Below are 19462 nucleotides of genomic sequence, written 5' to 3' on the forward strand. Positions count from 1 at the left end.
CGCTCGCAATACCGCATTGGCTTTAATGCGTTAGTTTAAATGCATAAGCATTTTATACACAGCCTCACTATTTCTTATTATATATTCTCAGTAAGTTAAATTAATTATATTTTCTTATTTTATTTCTACTACATGATCTCAAAGAGTACGACATTATCCAGCGGAGCTAAAGAGTGAATCAAGTGTAATGTTAGATTAAATTAAATTGACTGGATGAAATACGTGAAAGAAAACTACAATGCGCTTTCGTGCAGGTTACCCGCGCTAACTGTTGGTTGATTCACTTCTCCAACAGCAATCCTTCTCTCATGTTATCACGACAAAGCTAGATAACATGGTTTAAAATGATCCATGTTAGAAGTATTTTATCTGCGTTTTTACCGTCTGGTTAGCTTCCTACGATGACGCGTGACTAGATGACATAAGCCGCGTTTCCACCGCAGGAACTATACCCCGGAACTAGGAACCTTTTGAGGAACTCAGTGCGTTTCCACCGCAGGAACTAGGGTCTAAATTTAGTTCTGGGGGCTTTGTTTTACCCCCCAAAACGTTCCTGCTCGGGGGGTAGTACTTTCCGAAAGTACAGGAACCTTTTGGGTGGAGCTTGCAGCGCTGAACATTTCTGATTGGTCGAATACTCGTAGCATTTGTGTTGTATTTATTTTCCGCCATTACCCGCCATGTTTGAAAATATGCAGCGGCAAACCAATTTATTTTCATAATAACTTCAAATCAAACTTGTATGTTATGCGGCGCAGTAGCCTACTTTTGGTTATAGCCTGTCAACGTCTTGGAATTATAACGTGTGCTCTTCTGTTCTTTTCTTGCTTTAGTATTCGTTTTATAAAATGCTAAGCATTCGTGCTGGGACAGCATATTACGTAGGCTACCAAAACATTCAAACGAATTAATTCGGTTGCTGAATATTTTCTTCCGGATTTTCTTTGTTAGCCCGTTGTAATTGACTCAAAACGTTTGATACAGTTATGTGAGGTATGCGGTAGTTCTGCATAATTTAAATTGGTGATACAGTACAAGCAAACTGGAAATTACCTTCTGCACTTTTTATCCGGGTAAAATAACAGGTTAATTCTAGTAATCTTCCCTTTAGCTTTTTCAGACTGCCGTAATTTTACTGCCATTTTTTCAATTCCACGAAAAGACCAGGAAGACTATGGACTCATTTATGGTGCATGGTTCGCATCTGGAGGGCACACTTCGCTGCTCGGCTAGCAGTAACTTCGAAGGAAAGCAAACGGTGGCTGTACCACTACTAATTTACATTTTCACGCAAGTCCGAGTTTTCGTTCTATTCTTGTCATTTTGCGATTAGCCTATATGGAATTGACGACGAGAAAGTAATAAAACAGCAAATTGTTTACAACGTGTGCATGTTTTCTGCTGTTAATGAATGTGTTTGAGAGGATATATGAAAATCAATAAATACAAAAGTAACCATATATAGTCATTGTTGGTAACCCGTTGTATGGAATAAACCCCTCCGGGCTGTCCCGGTTATTAGAAAATAATGTAGGCTACTTCGGTGGTAGTATGGGGTTACAGAAGAAATCATATGACAGATGGACCGACGACAACGTCAGTGGGCTAATTTGCCTAATCTTCGCGGTACTTTAGACCCCGGTGGAAACGCAGACAACCATTGGCTGAAGGAACCTTTTAGTTCCTGGTAAAGTAGAGAAGTAGCGCGTCAGCTGCAGTTCACACTTGTATTAGAGCTCCCTCTACTGGATCATTCTAGCAAATAGCAATTACAACGTTCAAACAGACAAACAGATAAATAATCATTGTTTTGTTGTTTATTATACTTATTAAAAAATCGGGGCACATCGGCGGCATAACTGCCTATCCCGATGTCGTCAAAAAAATCAAATAATGGCCGATATATCGGTCGGGCTATAGTGTATATATATATATATATGTAAACGTATTTCAATGTTTACACAATGCTTCCGTGACATTTCCATACCCGAAAAACAAGCTAAATCAATAAAGAAGCCTGGCTACGATGTTCACTCTCTGGCATCGTTATCAAGAATGAAGCAACGTAGCGACAGTTTCCCCTTCTGGCCGTCTGCAGGAATAACTAATCACTAAAGTGTCATGTCCAAAACTAAACAAGTCAACTATTGATGAATGCACTGTTTCAGTAGGTAAATAGTCTTTAGACGTTTTAAACCTCTTTTAACCTTTTACAGGACTTTTTATCCCTTCAACAGGTAAGTAGCCTACTATTTATAGATATTTCTATTTTAACTGTAATGTATTTTTTCATGAATTCCTTTTTAAATGTCCACCAATAAACTCTCTTTTAAATCTTTTTAAATAAATCTCTTTTTTTATGCATTTCTGTCTAATTGATAAACTCCATGAATTCAGTCTACCACATGTACACAGCTACAATAAATCACATTAAGTTTTAGGTGATCACAAATGGTAAGTGTACAATTTAAACAAATGTTAATGTACACTCCTGGGCAAAGAAAATGGCACAAGCCCAAAATGGCAAAATATTAAGCTCTTAATGGTCTTAACAACAAATCAACTCCTGAGACCTCCTGTGCCACCATTTGCTTGTCTACTTTTGCTGCAGTGAACTGTTTGGGGAAAGGCTAGAAACAGGGAAATGCACTCATACAGTAGACAGATTAACATAATGTCAAATAAAAGTGTCATGTTTTGTATTTGGTAGTATATCATTTGCATGCCATGACTTCCTGATGTCTGTGACCTATCAACATCATCAGTGTCTGGGTATCTTATTTTCAGGTTGTTATACAAGTGATACAAAAACTCTTTGCATTTGAATGGATCTCTATGGGAATTGGGGGGTGGGACTAGATTCAGCTGTAAATTATGCTGATACAGTATGGAACACATTTGTTGGCTAAATGGCTTTAAGTCATCAAGGGTCCAAGGTATCAAATGAGCCTCAAACCACCGTGCTGCTGCCAGATATGCAGTAGATACTACAAGCATTGTTTCTCCTGATTCATTTTCCTGTTGAACTCAATGGAAAAAATATTCAGGAGAAACAATGCAAAACATGACTCTTTTATTTGACATTATGTTAATTTGTCTACTGTACGGCCTCTTGCTTTTCCCCAAACAGTTCACTGCAGCAAAAGTAAACGAGCAAATGGTGGCACAGGAGGTCTCAGGAGTGCATTTGTTTAATTCTTGCTAATTTTCTGACCAATGATTTGTTGTTAAGACCATTAAAAGCTTAATATTTTGCCATTTTGGGCTTGGTCCATTTTTTTGCCCAGGAGTGTAGTTGAAATAATGTTATAACTTTATATCACGTTGAGCTTATTTATGTATGATGCAAGCTGCATTTTAGCATCTGAGGGAGTGTGATCCATAAAGAAAACGAATGTAGGCCTACACCTGCCTCTAACATCCCTGTGATAGTGCATATTAGGCATTTTAGACCTCATGCAAATGTAGTAACTGGCAGGAACCTTGGTAATATAGCATTGGGCTGTGTTTCCGAGTTTCGATGTACCTTAACGAAGGTTCTTAAGGTATACCTTCTTAAGGGAAACCGCTTTTTTACGAGTGTTTCCCAGACTATACCTTAAGGCAACTGTTAAGGGACAACTTAAAGGTACATCGTAAATTGGAGCTGGCCTTCACGGTGGTGCTGAAAAGTTTATCAATCGATGCCAAGCGAATCGATTGTCTCACTTGTAAAGGCTTGTGAATGACGTTTTAATATTACAAGTGTTGTCATAATCATTTTACATCAATCTAATATTGCAGAAGAGGAAGCTATGCCTACTAGAGATTCTGCTAATCTTTTTAAGAGTCAAAACGAGACCTTGTGATAGTTTCAATAAATACGTACATATAGGCTACACAGGATAAAATAAAAAGCATCAATCGGGACATATAAGCCATAGTCTGGGACTTCGTGGAAGCCCAGGGAAAAGGATATAGGCAATATATGGGTGAATTATTTTGTTCTTATTGAAACAAAGGTCTAATGTTAATTTGTTTTTGTCAAACAATAGGCAACTGCAGCAGCATATCACTGCAATGCACTGATTCCCGCGAACTTTTCTCTGCAATGCAAAAATTATCGTAGATGAAAGGCAAAAGTCTGTGGAAATTGATCATGATGAATTCTATACCGGGTGCCTTATGAATAGGTCTACCTGTTAAAGTGATTTGTTCATCCACCTTAATTTGCTGTTGGATAATCTTAAGTTTAACCAAGAATATCATTATTGGGTTGTTTACCGAAAATCGTAAAACAACATGGTAAGAAAAATGTTCCGTAATGTTGATATTTACCCAGTGCAATTTTGTTTTACATAGGAGGTGTGAGCTAAAGGAAGGGGATGCAGATCATTTGGCTATGTTTGTCCATTATGAGCCACTGTACCTGTATGTGTGTTTATGGCTAGGCCAATCAACGTGCTCTAGTTCGGTCATGCAAGTAGACTCACTCAACGTTGTTTTTGCACACACAGGTTTTATATTCATAATAAACCGGCGGTTTGTTCCAAGTCAGTGTGATCATTGACTCACACACAAACGAACAAATTTCTACAGGGTATGCAGTCAGAAAAGCCATATCCTAAGTTAGCACCACTACGTATAAATTAAAAAAACTTTTTTTTTTTTCTTTTCACAAATTGGATTATCATGGATAGGCCCTATACTTAATTACCATCAGGATGGGGATAGACAGGTAAAACGACAACATTCTCACGACGTGCTATTCACAGACACGTTGATTGGATAATTAATTTTCGTAAAGTTAATATTAAACTATCTATGTAATTTTCGCATGCAGATGTGCTACTAGATGCGCACTGTAGTACAACTGTCGATTTGAAAAGCAAAATGTTGGCATAATAAGGCTGAAACCGCGGAGCGCATCGCTAAGGGACAGCTTACGAGTGCCTCAGACCACCCTTTTAAAGGTATACCTTAGCTAAGGAGACGCTGGGAAACAGCTCGAGACCTAAAGGAAGAGCTTAAGGTAGGCTATACCTTACGACGCACGTAGCGCTAAGGAGACTCTGGGAAAGGCAGCCTTGGTTCAGACTACACACAAGTCTCCAAATGTAAAACACAATATACCTGTTAATCCAGATCAGCTGAATTGTCCAGATGTTTTAAATGTAGAAAAGATCTGAATTCATTATATTTAAATATTAGAAGCTTATCTCAACAACAGAAATCAGAATCAGAATCAGAATCAGAATCGGGTTTATTGCCAAGTAGGTTTACACATACAAGGAATTTGTTTTGGTCAGGTGGTGCGTAACAGTGAACATAAAATAAGATAAGATAAATAGAGTAAGAAATAGTGCAGTAAAAAACATAACAGACATAACATAACATAACATAAACATAGTGCAAGGGGATAAAGTGGATTTTAAGTACAGGTGCTGTCTGTTGGTGTCCGTGGGGGTCAGGATAACAGTGCAGTGACAGTGGCATCAGTGGGGGTCCCGGGCCTTGTTGATAAGGCCAGCTGCAGTCGGGAAAAAACTGTTCTTATGACGTGAGGTTTTGGTCCTGATGGACCGCAGCCTCCTGCCGGAGGGGAGTGTTTGGAAGAGTTTGTGTCCAGGGTGGGAGGGGTCGGCCACAATCTTTCCTGCCCGCCTCAGGGCCCTGGAGGTGTGCAGGTCCTGGAGGGATGGCAGATTGCAGCCAATCACCCTCTCAGCGGCGCGAATGATACGCTGCAGTCTGCCCTTGTCCTTGGCAGTGGCAGCAGCGTACCAGATGGTGATGGAGGAGGTGAGGATGGACTCAATGATGGCAGTGTAGAAGTGCACCATCATTGTCATTGGCAGGTTGAACTTCTTCAGCTGCCGCAGGAAGTACATCCTCTGCTGAGCCTTCTTGGTGAGGGAGGTGATGTTCAGCTCCCACTTGAGGTCCTGGGTGATGATGGTGCCCAGGAGGCAGAAGGACTCCACAGTGTCGACTGGGGAGTCATGCAGGGTGATGGGGGCGGGTGGGGCTGCGCTCCTTCTGAAGTCCACTACCATCTCTACTGTCTTTAGGGCGTTGAGCTCCAGGTTGTTATGGCTGCACCAGGACACCAGATGTTCAATCTCTCTCCTGTAGGCAGACTCATCCCCACCAGAGATGAGTCCAATGAGAGTGGTGTCGTCTGCAAACTTCAGGAGCTTGACTGACTGATGACTGGAGGTGCAGCTATTGGTATACAGGGAGAAGAGTAGAGGAGAAAGGACGCAGCCTTGAGGGGAGCCGGTGCTGATGGTCCGGGAGTCGGAGACGTGTTTCCCCAGCTTCACGTGCTGCTTCCTGTCAGACAGGAAGTCGGTGATCCACCTGCAGGTGCAGTCAGGCACGTGCAGCTGGGAAAGCTTGTCCTGTAGTAGAGCCGGGATGATGGTATTGAAGGCGGAGCTGAAGTCCACAAACAGGATCCTGACATAGGTTCCTGCAGTGTCCAGGTGCTGGAGGATGAAGTGGAGGGCCATGTTTACAGCATCGTCCACAGACCTGTTGGCTCTGTATGCGAACTGCAGGGGGTCCAGGAGTGGGTCCGTGATGGTTTTGAGGTGGGACAGTACAAGGCGCTCAAAAGACTTCATTACCACAGAGGTCAGGGCGACGGGTCTGTAGTCATTGAGTCCTGCGGTCCTTGTTTTTTTGGGGACGGGGATAATGGTAGAGGTCTTGAAGCAGGCTGGTACGTGGCATGTCTCCAGTGAGGTGTTAAAAATGTCTGTGAACACCGGAGACAGCTGATCGGCACAGTGCTTCAGGGTGGAGGGAGAGACAGAGTCTGGTCCAGCTGCTCTGCTCTGTCTCTTGAATAGTCTGTTAACGTCCCTCTCCAGGAGGGAGAGAGTCGTCATTGTGATAGGGGAGGGGGAGGGGGCCTCTGAGGTAGGTGATTGTAGAGAGGCCCGGGCTCCTGCTGAGATGGGGGAGGAGGAGCTGGTGGTCTGGAGCTGGTGAATGGGTTCACGGGGGATGGCGTCAGGACTGTCCCATTGTCTTTCAAATCGGCAGTAAAACTCATTCAGGTCGTTGGCCAGGCGCAAGTCATTAGTGGAGTGGGGGGCTTTCGGTTTGTAGTTGGTGATCTGTCTGAGGCCCTTCCAGACAGAGGCCGAGTTGTTTTCTGAGAACTGCTGTTGGAGTTTCTCAGAGTACAGTCGTTTAGCATCTCTCACCGCCTTGCTAAACCTGTATTTAGACTCTTTAAACCGGTCCTTGTCCCCACTCCTAAATGCTTCCTCCTTTGCCAGCCTTAGCTGTCTGAGTTTAGCTGTAAACCAGGGTTTGTCGTTGTTGTAGATAACCCTGGTGCGTGATGGTACACAGCTGTCCTCACAGAAGCTGATGTATGATGTCACAGCCTCTGTGTACTCATCCAGACTGATGGTAGCAGTCCTGAAAACATCCCAGTCAGTGCAGTCCAAGCACGTGCGAAGATCCTCCATAGCTTCACTGGTCCACTTCTTAGATGTCCTCACAACAGGTTTGCAGAGTTTTAATTTCTGCCTGTATGCAGGAATCAGGTGGACTATGATGTGGTCAGAGTGTCCCAGTGCAGCGCGGGGGACGGCGTGATAGGCACGGTTGATTGTACTGTAGCAGTGATCTAAAGTGTTCTCCTCTCTGGTCGGGCATTTAATCAACTGGTGGTATTTAGGCAGTTCGTGGCTGAGATTCCCTTTGTTAAAGTCGCCGAGGACGATAACGAAAGAGTCCGGGTTTGTCCGCTCCACACACAGTATCTGGTCGGCGAGCGTACGCTGTGCCTCCTGCACGAGGGCTTGCGGTGGAATGTAAACACCGACCAGAATGAATGAAGCGAACTCGCGGGGGGAGTAGAAGGGTTTGCAGTTGATGAAAAAAGTTTCCAGAACAGGAGAACAGTGCTGCATAATCACTGTAACATCTTTACACCAGCCACTGTTTGTATAAAAACAAATACCTCCACCTTTCATTTTGCCGGAGCGCTCTGTGTCGCGGTCCGCTCTGAATAGCTGAAAGCCTGCCAGCTGCAGCGCAGAGTCCGGTATCGATCCACACAGCCAAGTTTCCGTGAAGCACAAAACGGAAGATGTTGAAAAGTCTCTGTTTTTCTCCACCAGTAGCTGGAGTTCGTCCAGTTTATTGCACAGCGATCGCACGTTAGATAGAAATATTCCCGGTAACGGAGTGCGTAGACCGCGTCTGCGGAGACGCACGAGCGCACCGGCACGTTTCCCTCTCCTCCGGCGTTTCACTGCGTGAACAAGGGTGAGCGTACCTTTGACAAAAGTGACCAGTAATTCCGCAGATGTGATGAGAATGTTCGGAAATAAATCCACAGGAGTTGTTACCCTGATATTCATGAGCTCTTCCCTGGTGAAAGAGTTCCGGATGCTATCGCAAAACACTGAATTTACAAACAAAACAAGGCAAAACAATGCGCACCAACACACCGAGGCAGCCATCCGCGGCGCCATCTTGATTACCTATATCGATCAACATCCTAATTTCTAATGCAGACCCAGACTTGTTTGTTCTTTCAGAATCCTGGTTTAAGAAAAGCATTGCAGACTCCGGTGTGGCCATACATGGGTATAATATCTATAGGATCAATAGAGTTGGAAGGGGAGGTAGCGTAGTCATCTATGTTAACCTGGTCTTGCTTTCCAGTATTCAGTATCCACCTATGTCTTGCTTTCCTGTATCCACCATAAAATCTCTCAGTTCCAAACTATTTTGAATTCATTCTTAATGTGACTCATGGCCATAAACACTCGCACAGTGGTGGAATCTATAGAGTTACTCTGCTTTTGTCAGTTCGGCCCTGGGTGACTTTAATTTGGACTGCCAAAGAGATGTATCTAACTGTTTTAAGGAAATCTGTTGCAGTCTTAACACAGCTGATCTCAGAGCCAACATGACCTAATTTAAAGAATTAATCCAAAGCTATTCTAATTGACCTCATTTTATCCAACAGGCCAGGTGAAATTATAGCCAATGGTGTTTTTGATCTTGGTATCACCAATCATTGCCCCGTTGTTTCAGAGATGTGAAGCAGAAAAAATTTAGTTACGACAAATTATAGACACTTCAATGAACAAGCCTTCCTGCATTATCTTATTTTATTGAATTACCTTACACTCTCAATATCCCTGATGCTGACCAGGTATTGGGCTTTTTCACAAACACATTAAAATTCCTTGGTTGATAAATATTCTCCCTTTAAAAAACTTGTATGAGCTATCAAGATTGTTTCATTCCAGGAATAAAGAATGGACTATGGCTAGATGTTCAGGTGAACTGAACATCTAGCCATCCCACTGGCTTACTTTCAGACAGCTTTTATGAATTTCCCCAGTAAGGAAAGCCAAAGTTTAGTAATAATTTGAGTTTAAGTAATAATCTCAAAGATTTTCATTAAAATAAATGTCTGTTAAGTCACTATCTATCGCTGAATTAGGTAACACAATGGTGATTGAGCCTATTATTATATTAATTTATATTATTATAATAATAATAATTTATGATTAAAGAACTGGGTGTCTGTGGCGACATTCCCTGGAAAAAAATCACAAGCGGCGCACAGTTAGTGACGCGCTTTCCATCACCCATCAGTGGTTGGTCCGCCAGAGAGGGTAGGCGGAGCTAATGCAACAGGCTCGCTCTTCAACTCACTTGTGTGTGAGCGGCGTAAAGTTTTTTTCCTGTGCCTGCTAGCGTTACAGTAACAGAGAAACAGAGAAGGGGGGGGGTTATGGAACCGTAAAAAGTTTTTGTGTAACATGAGAGGTCATATTATTTGTTGATGTAGATTTTGTATTACATTTGATGACAATATAACATTACTAAATTACAGAGCTATTTGCACAGCTAACGCTAGCTACCGGACCGTGTCAAGAAAGGCAACATTAGTTTAGACAACGTTGTGCAGAGTAGCCATCTCTCATATCAGGTAACGTTTCGTTAGCTAGCTAGCTAATGTAATTAACATAATCTAATGTCAGCTAACAGCTAATGCTACCGACCGGTACCGACCTCGCTACTTTGTTGCAACTTTGCAATGTAGCTAACTACAGGCCAGTTCTGATCAATGATTCGCAACGAGACTGGATGCAACTTGCAAAATTCCAAGACGTCTGATTGTAAACGTTCTAAAACTGCACTTGGCGATTTGACAAGGTGGGTCTTTTGAGACCCTAGGGCAGGCAACGGCTTCAGACCATAGACCGCACAAAAGCTTCAGACGCTCTGCAACTAACCAGTCAACACCGCTGCAATTTTCTCTGCAACATTTTAAAACCGTTTCATCTCGTTGCGAATCATTGATCTGAACTGGCCTTAACGTTACCGTTATTTACATTGCCATCAATATATTTACATAATTTATAATGATCGGAATAAAGCGGTCTTTACACAGAGCATTAACCCCGGGGTATAGGTGGAGCAGAGCCGGGTCTGATTTCTGTGTAAAGATGTCAAGCTGGAGAAAACTAAATAAAAAAAATATGGCAGTATGGATTAGCGTTGTTATTATTTTATTACGCTTCCTCATATGTTCCTTCAGCCATGATGCCCTTTTTTGATGAAATCTGATTTGTTTTTGTTTTATTCTTCTTGTTCTGATTGCTAATTTAACACCCAGCTTCACTTTATTCTCGAACAGTTTAGCTAGCAAAACCAGAAACACCAGGGGTAACATTTTGCAAGGCAGTTGTTATATCACACAACAATCATTCACGAGAAAGACAATGTTTATTGTGCACGAGATACATAATTGCACAAGCCACAGCGAATCCCGTGGATTCTTCTCTGCAGTGTAAAGACGTTCATACCGGGCAAATGATGGATAAAGAATGTCAGTGGAAATTGATCATCACTAATTCTCTCCCAGGTCTGCTACAGCATTTTAACCCGGCTTGACAGTGTAAATACAGCTTAAGTTAGCCTAATGTTAGACAAAGAATGAGTATGTACATAACGTTACTTTTATGACAACCATTTTTTATTCAGTCGATAGTAAAGCCGCGTTTCCACCAAAAGTACCCAGAAATTTTAGTCCCAGGAACTACTTTTCAAGGAACTAAAAGGTTCCTTCAGCCCATGGTTGTCTGCGTTTCCACCGCGGTCTGAAGTCCCGCGAAGATTAGGTAAATTAGCCCACTGACGTATGAAAAAGCGACGTTGTCGTCGGTTCATCTGTCCTATGATTTCTTCTGTAACCCCATACTACCACCGAAGTAGCCTACATTATTTTCTAATAACCGGGACAGCCCGTAGGGGTTTATTCCACTTATATACAACGGGCTACCAACAATGACTGTATATGGTTACTTTTGTATTTATTGATTTTTATCGATTTAATCACCTGGAATTGAAATATTCTTCTGCAGCCGTTTGGGCATATTTTACCGTTGTCAAGCAAAACTGGCGTTGGTAGTTGAACTTGAACCGTTGTTATGCAACAAATAGGATATAACGGGCCAATAGTCAGATTGTAACTGTTTTATATATCCTCTCAAACACATTCATTATGTTTTTATGCGAACATTCACTTTCATGTCTTGACATCCGAGGCGACAGAATGCATTCACATTTCCAATATAACTGGCAACAACAGCAGAAAACATGCACACGTTGTAAACAATTCGCTGTCTGATTACTTTCTCATCGTCAATTCCATATAGGCTAATCGCAAAATGACAAGAATAGAACGAAAACTCGGACTTTCCTTCGAAGTTAATGCTAGCCGAGCAGCGAAGTGTGCCCTCCAGATGCGAACCATGCACCATAAATTAGTCCATAGTCTTCCTGGTCTTTTTGTGGAATTGAAGAATGGCAGAGTAAAATTACGGCAGTCTGAAAAAGCTAAAGGGACGATTACTAGAATTAACCTGTTATTTTACCCTGACAAAAAGTGCGGAAGGTGATTTCCAATTTGCTTTTACTGTATCACCAATGTGAATTACGCAGAACTACCGCATACCTCACATAACTGTATCAAACGTTTTGAGTCAATTACAACGGGCTAACAAAGAAAATCCGGAAGAAAATATTCAGCAACCGAATTAATCCGTTTGAATGTTTTGGTACGTAATATGCTGTCCCAGCACGAATGCTTAGCATTTTATAAAACGAATACTGAAGCAAGAAAAGAACAGAAGAGCACACATTATAATTCCAAGACGTTGGCAGGCTATAACCAAAACTAGGCTACTGCGCCGCATAACATACACGTTTGATTTGAAGTTATTATGAAAATAAATCGGTTTGCGGCTGCAGATTTTTAAACATGGCGGTTGAAATAAAAAAAAAATAACACTGCAAGTAGTCGACCAATCAGAAATTTTCAGTGCTTGCGCCCCACCCCAAAGGTTCCGGTACTTTTGGAAAGTACTACCCCCCGAGCAGGAAAATAAAGCCCCCGGAACTAAATTTAGACCCTAGTTCCTGCGGTAAAGTTCCTCAAAAGGTTCCTAGTTCCGGGGTAAAGTGCCTGCGGTGGAAACGCGGCTTAAGTTTTACAGTTACCGTGGTCAAGGTGCCAAATGACTGACATCACACAGGCGACAGTGTTTGGAAGTTGGGAAGTGAGGTCCAAAAACACACCTGCAGTTGACGCTTCTCGCCATTGGTACTGCCAAAGAGAACGAAACTAAGATCTTTGAGATTGTAACTTTAAATTCAATTTCCAGTTGTTATGCTAATCCAGAAGGGTTCTGGAAAATTCTTAATACTTAACTTTTTTTTTTTCCCCCCTCACATTGCCTACCCATGTCAGTGCTGGTCACTGTCAATTATAGGCCAAACCTGTTCTTGCGATCTTTCAGAAAACATATTTTGACAGTTTATTCTTCATGCATAATGTCATAAATGCTACAGCATAGTCAAATAACATATTAATCGCTAATTGGCCAGAATATAACTGTTGTTTCCTATAATACGATTTTAAAAAATAGCTACTTCGCTCCGCTGTCGTTGGAGGGAAACGTATCATCACCTGTGTGACTTTGAGGGTTATCTGTCAGGTAATGGACCCAAACGCAGAGTCAAAAACATTCAAAATCCAAAAGGGTAAATACAAACCGAGAATATTACTTTTAATAAGTACAAAAACCAAGGGGAACAAAAACAAAGCCACGCAGGGCAAGTCTCAAAAGGACAAAGCAAAGTTCTTTAAACGCAAAAACAGAGAAAATCCAGAAATCCAAACCACAGAACCCTGACAGTTATCTGTTTTCCTTCGTCAACATGAACCAATATTTTGTGGTATTTGTTCAGTAAAACGAATGTACTGTATGCATTTATACTGGTATGCAGTTGGGGACTGGGATTGACCAGGCTCATGTCCCCATTTTCACCCTAATAAAATAAAACACCCATTTGTAAAACTAAAATCCTTTATACCTTACTGTAGACACGGTCTTGGAGAAAAAATATGTAAAAATATTGTTGTTCAAACGTGTTTTCCCGGTGACTTAGCCACCAGAAACATGTACACTGGCTGCAGAGATCATAGCTAACAGTGGCTATTCGAGCTCCTGGGTATTCATAAACCAGAGATGGCACAGGTCTCCCCTTTTTGTCGTAATTACAAAAAACACCCATTCATAAAACTAAAATTCTTTATAATACACTGCAGACAAGACCTTGGTGAAGATATCAATGCAAAAATATCCTTGTTCAAACTAGATTTACTGGTCTAGCCATGTCAGAAAACATTTTGGAAAGCCTCTTTGCCGGCATAAATTGGATAGTTTGGAATTGAACAATTGGGATGATGACAAGAGAGGGCTTGACTGCAATTTGAATGACATTTCATTTCACCAATACAAAATCCCTTCTGGGGTTATTTTGATTAAGATAGCAAGCGCCAATTTTTGGTGCCATTTCGCTTCTAAAGTGGCTGTAGAATTCCAAGTCCCTCAGGATGCTGGCAGCTGTAATGTTTTTAGGACACCGAAATATATAAAAGTATGAATAAATAATAGTCGATAAACTTATAATTCATTTCTCAGTGAGTTTTTTTCATAATAAAACGTGTAATAATGTCTTCAGTGTGTTTAGATTTTTTATAATGACCAACTGATTTCGGTGCAGCATTAAGTGCATACACAAATGCTCGTAAACCAGGCCAAATAAGAATAATAATTATTGACTTTCTGAAGAAAAAAAAGTGCCATCGCTGAACTGTCAGTGCAGTTTTGAAACGATTTAATAGCTTTATCGACTCTAATTTTGTATATTTCCTTGTTAAATGACCTGTTAAAGTGAGCCCAGATGCCAGTTTTGTTTTTATGTTTGTGCTTGGAATGCTCATTGTGATTACATTGCGGGCAGATTGTTTGACCTCCTTATCAATTAACTGATCAAAAAAAGATATGTACAGCTTTTAATGAACATTTTGCTAAGCAGGCCACCTATTTGATAACTCATGCAAGGGAGAGGCTACTATTGTAGGCACCCAGAGGCTTTCCCCTCTGATTATTGATGACTATATCTGTTGTAGGTAATCCGCTCATTTTACCTTTACTCCTTCCACTTCTAGAGAAGTAGCTGATGTTCTATTAACTATTAACATCAAGGAGCAAACTGGAGAGGATAATTTAGATTCCTTCTAAACTCTCTGCCCCTTTCATCACAGCATATATCCCAGCTAACATTTGTAGGTGGGGCCCATGTGGGTAGTAAATGGGCTGAAAAATGGGCCCTATATGGAATTGTCCACAGGTTCCATAATGGCCCCATGCCAATTGCCCACATGGATTTCATGCAGAATTACACTAGGTGTTAGGTGGGCCCCAACTGGGCAACATACGCAAGACCCATCTCGGTCCCAGCTTTAAGTTCTATGTGGGTACTAAAATTTCTCCTAAGGAGGAACCGGACTTGTGGAGGTCCACAATTTTTTTTTCTGAGGTCTTGGTGGAGTTGCTTGGAAAAAGGCAATGGTTCTAAATGTAGGCCCTTATATACAGCCACAGGTGCCAATTAACTCCTAATTATGACAATTAGCCAATCAGAATCTTCTAAAAAGTCATTACATCAATTTCCGGAATCTTCCAGACTGTTTAAAGAGAGAGTCAACTTGGTGTATGTAAACTTTTGACCCACTGGAATTCTGATATAGTGAATTAAAGCTGAAATAAATATGGCTCTAATCAATTGTTTTAAAATGACCTCTGATTTGAACAATGTAGATGCCCTAATTGACTTGCCAAAAGAAATGTATGGTAACATGAAATCTGTGGAGTTGTGAAAAACTGAGTTCGATTATCTTCAGCCTTGGTGTATGTAAACTTTTTGCCTCAACTGTATGTCCTTCGGAATCTACTCATTTCCCTGTAATAGATTTATCAAATGCATTTTTAGTATAGCAGTAGCAGAATCTAGTCAGCCCTGGTTTGCATTTACTTTTGGAGGGAAAAGGTGGATGTGGACTCGTATGCCACAGGGCTATACTGAGTCCCCTGTTGTGTTCTCTGCGTGCCAAAGTGAAAATCTGAAGGGTTTTAGATTTTAATACAGAAGCACTCTAGTACAATATATTGATGGTTTGCTAGTATGCTCACTCTCTGAAAATGCTTGCAAAGAAGACACACTTTTGCTACTCTCTTTTCTCGCTGAGCAGGGCCACAAAGTATTGCTAAAGAAATTACAGATGTGGAAATCTGAGGTGAAGTCCCTAGGGCATTGTGTCAACCAGGAAGGGCGGAGGTTAGCTCCGGAATGAGAAGGGATATTAGAATGCCCTAAACCTGTAACAGAGAAACAAATGACGTAACTTCTGGGATTAGTTAGTTATTAGCAAAACTGGATGGTGGGCTTCTCTGTGATTATATAACTATTAGGTGAAATTAGCCATGGGACTAAATAAAAAATGAATGAGAAATTGAATTGGACACCTGAAGCTGAGAAGGCATTTAAGGACTGTCAAGTGCGACTAAACATTTCCATTGGTCGCACCGGTGCGCCTGACATTTAGCAGGTTTGTATCTGTGTATGTGTGTAGCATTATTTTTTTCCCCCACCCACATTCTGCGAAGACCCGCTACCTACTATGCCTCTGATTGGCTCTGACCCTGATATTCTTCTTTGCTGAATGCGGGTGGGAAAAAACAAGACCAGGTCAAAACCTAGTATATAGCTGGACCAGCCGACCAATGGTGTAATTTCATAACTCGGGCGACCAATAGTGTAACTTCATCACAGACATTTGCGTTTGTATGGCTGGCCCCGCAGTTGCGGTCCAGCCAAAAAAAGTTCCGTGCAAACACTTTTCCAATATAATAAATAGTCTACATAAAGAAATACATCAGCCGTCCAATCTACACACTCAAGTAAAGCAGATCGCGGAATTCCTGCCTACTTAATTCGTAAACTCATCTATTGTAGACTAACTTCAGGTTAAAGTGCACAATCATGACTAATACAAAGCAAACAGCGATGCTTGTAACTATTAGGTTAACATCTGCTAAATTAAACTGGGCTTATCTCAACAGTAAATTAGACTTGTTGCCCTCTTAACGATAGCGTCATACAACTAACTACACCACCTAGCCAACTAGTTAGACTAACACTTTAGAAAACACAAAATTCGAGTTCGAAATATTTCGCAATAATTAAACTTTACTTTGGGACCTATAGACTAACGTGAAGTTTATGTAACCCTGGCTTTACACCCATCACTGATCAGTAGCAGTCGGAGCTGAGTTTACTAGCAAGCCACGAAAATGAATCAGTCACAACGGGAAAACAGATAAATAAACGTTAGCGGGACAAAAAGTCTGTAAATTACCCACTCTACTTTTACCTTAAGTCTAACGATGTGTGATCTCCATAAAGGCTAACGTTAGTGATAACATGTTTGTTGTTAAATGCGGTTAGCTGGCGAACTTGCTGTTTATTTCTCACAAAAGAAAATAAAATAAAAACTATTTATGGGGGTAGTAGGCTACCAAACGACTTACGCTGAGCTTCTTTCATGCATTTCTCGATTTAATTTAAACTACTAGTTTATTCCTCTTCATTTAGATATCTTCCAGTCATAGTCAGTTTAAATGGTAGCTAAAACTAAACCAGGTTAAAACCTGGAGCCGGCCGACGCACAGACATGCGCGCTGAGTAACTCTATCCATCAGTCAGTCAGTCACAGACATTCGCGTTTGTAATGCTGGCTCCGCTGTTGTGGTGCAGCCAAAAAATAAGGCATGTATGTATTAGTACGGAAGCCGAGAGCGGCCTTGTATGCATATGCATTTTTTATCCCTTTTTCTCGAGATAACAAATTAATTATCTCGTTATCAGGAGATAACAAATAATCATTTTCTCAAGATCACGACTTAATTATCTTATCAATCAATCAAATTTTATTTATATAGCGTATTTTACAACAGGTGTCACAATATGCTTTACAGACAACCCTAGCCTAAACCCCCACAGGAGCAAGCCTAAGGCAACAGTGGCAAGGAAAAACTCCCTGTGGCAGATGGGGAGAAACCTTGGAAGGAACCAGGCTCAAGGGGGAAACCCATCCTCCTCTGGTCGGCTCAGGGTGCCGACTGGTGACCAGCATGTCAGCCAGTTTATGCACAAGATATGATATGTGATGTGGCTCAGATGATGGGTGGGGCCGGGTGGCGGTGATGAGGAACAGCAGGTCGCGGCAGATGTGGGCAGGGTGGAGGCAATGACGAAGGAGGAGCTGGACCGCAGAGGTGGGGGAGACCAGACGACTCTCGAAGCACTCTCGAGGGTTGGGGCAAGAGCCCCGCCGGCAGCGTGGGGAAGAGGGTGGAAACGGCAATTAGGGAATTTGCAATATAGCAGACAGTGAGTAAAGTGCCAGTGAAATGTATTGGGGGGGACCCCGCCAGGAGTAGAATATGGCTGCATATCTACTAGGACAGGGATGGAGAGCCCATGCAGTCATGAGGGGTAGACAACCATACCCGCCTATCAAGAGCCAGCCCATGTAAAGTCAGGTCACAGCTGATTGACAGGTGACAGTAAGGAAAGGATTGCCACCTACAAAGCTCTATGACTACAGGCTTCTCGCACCCTGTCTCCAGACTACAACTGATTGTAAGCCTGAGCATAGAGGTGCGTTTTTAATCTAGATTTAAATATTGAGACTGTGTCTGACTCCTTTATAAATTTTGGAAGCAATCGTTTTCTCAAGATCACAACTTAATTATTTTGTTTTTTTGAGAAAACAAATAACGGTTTTCTCTAGATCACAACGTAATTGTGTCATTTCGACCTGAGGCTGGGTTGAGGGAACAGTAACCCAAGGCAATGTCAGAAGAAGTAAGTTGGGTAAAGTTGGAAATATATTCATAGATTCAAAATTCCTGGATCAATAACTCATACGCGAAGCGTTGTTAAAACACAAACGACGCCTCTTTAGTACCGTAGTAAGGTAGACAACGAGCTACAACCTAATTTTAGCCAAAACGAGCCGTCCTCCAAGCTGGACAAATAACATTAGTCTCTATGTACAGCCGGCTGTGAGACGAGTGTGCAGGGACCATCTAAAAAGTGCAACATGTGGGCAGGAAAAACGGGCCCCGGCCTGGGCCAGGAACGCCGAGGTCGCTCTCCTCCACACTGTTGAATGCTTCTTCAAAAGATGCACACTTCTCAGAGTCTGATGCAACTGGGTTTATTGTTAGTGAATCAAAGATTACATACAATAACTCGGGCTGATCTGCGCAGTTCAGTACAATTAACAGTCACTCATAAGTAAAGACAATACATCCGATCACTCTCCAAGCATTCCCAAAACACACTCTCTCCTCCCCTCGGGCCAACTGCTTCTTATATCCATTTTTCTAACTCCTCCTGTTGTGTAGCTTAAATCTAGTACTTCCTACTTAATTTTTGTTAATTACGTAATGTTTTTGACATCATTAATATTATTTGACACCCAATTCTCGGACACCATTGTTTATCAGCCCCTTCCTTCCTTATTTTTTAAAAATGATAGTGCTCGTCTCCCGCTTGAATCTCCCTCCCCCTTCTATCATAAATCACATATTCTGACAACACATTTTCCAGAAAAGGCAGAAGCTTCCGTTAGTTCCACAGATGTGCTTTTATACAGCTTAATTAGCAGGGCAGAAATTATGTGTGTATTACGTGTTCTAATCACACCTATTTTAGTATGAAGCGCTTCCCTGCTGCCGGTTGTTAATCTTATGGCTAAGGTCGACCTTGGTCCACCTGTATCCTTCCTCCTTTGCTAGCCGGATGATACGTCAGGGAGGAGACAGCTGGTGCTCATTAATACATTCCTTTCCCATATACACTGGGCCTGTGCTCTCTAACTACATATCTTTCCCAATACAATGGGCGTGTGTTTTTTGAGTACATCTATATTTATTTCCCACATTAGTTTAACTTGGACCCTGTAGGTTAACCTGATTAACACAAACAAAAACAGCAACAAAGCAGTCTATGC

At 41.7% G+C, this 19462-nt stretch overlaps 1 long non-coding RNA gene across 1 annotated transcript in view; it reads left to right on the forward strand.

The window, feature by feature from the left end:
* Nucleotides 1-419: 419 nt before the first annotated feature.
* The window catches only part of LOC135259558 (uncharacterized), a 355375-nt gene continuing 336332 nt past the window's right edge, over nucleotides 420-19462 (forward strand). The window contains exon 1 of the long non-coding RNA XR_010331321.1: nucleotides 420-781. This is a non-coding gene — a long non-coding RNA (uncharacterized LOC135259558). The remainder of the gene's footprint in view (nucleotides 782-19462) is intronic.

This window comes from Anguilla rostrata, chromosome 7 (assembly GCF_018555375.3).
Source record: "Anguilla rostrata isolate EN2019 chromosome 7, ASM1855537v3, whole genome shotgun sequence".
Taxonomy (NCBI): domain Eukaryota; kingdom Metazoa; phylum Chordata; class Actinopteri; order Anguilliformes; family Anguillidae; genus Anguilla; species Anguilla rostrata.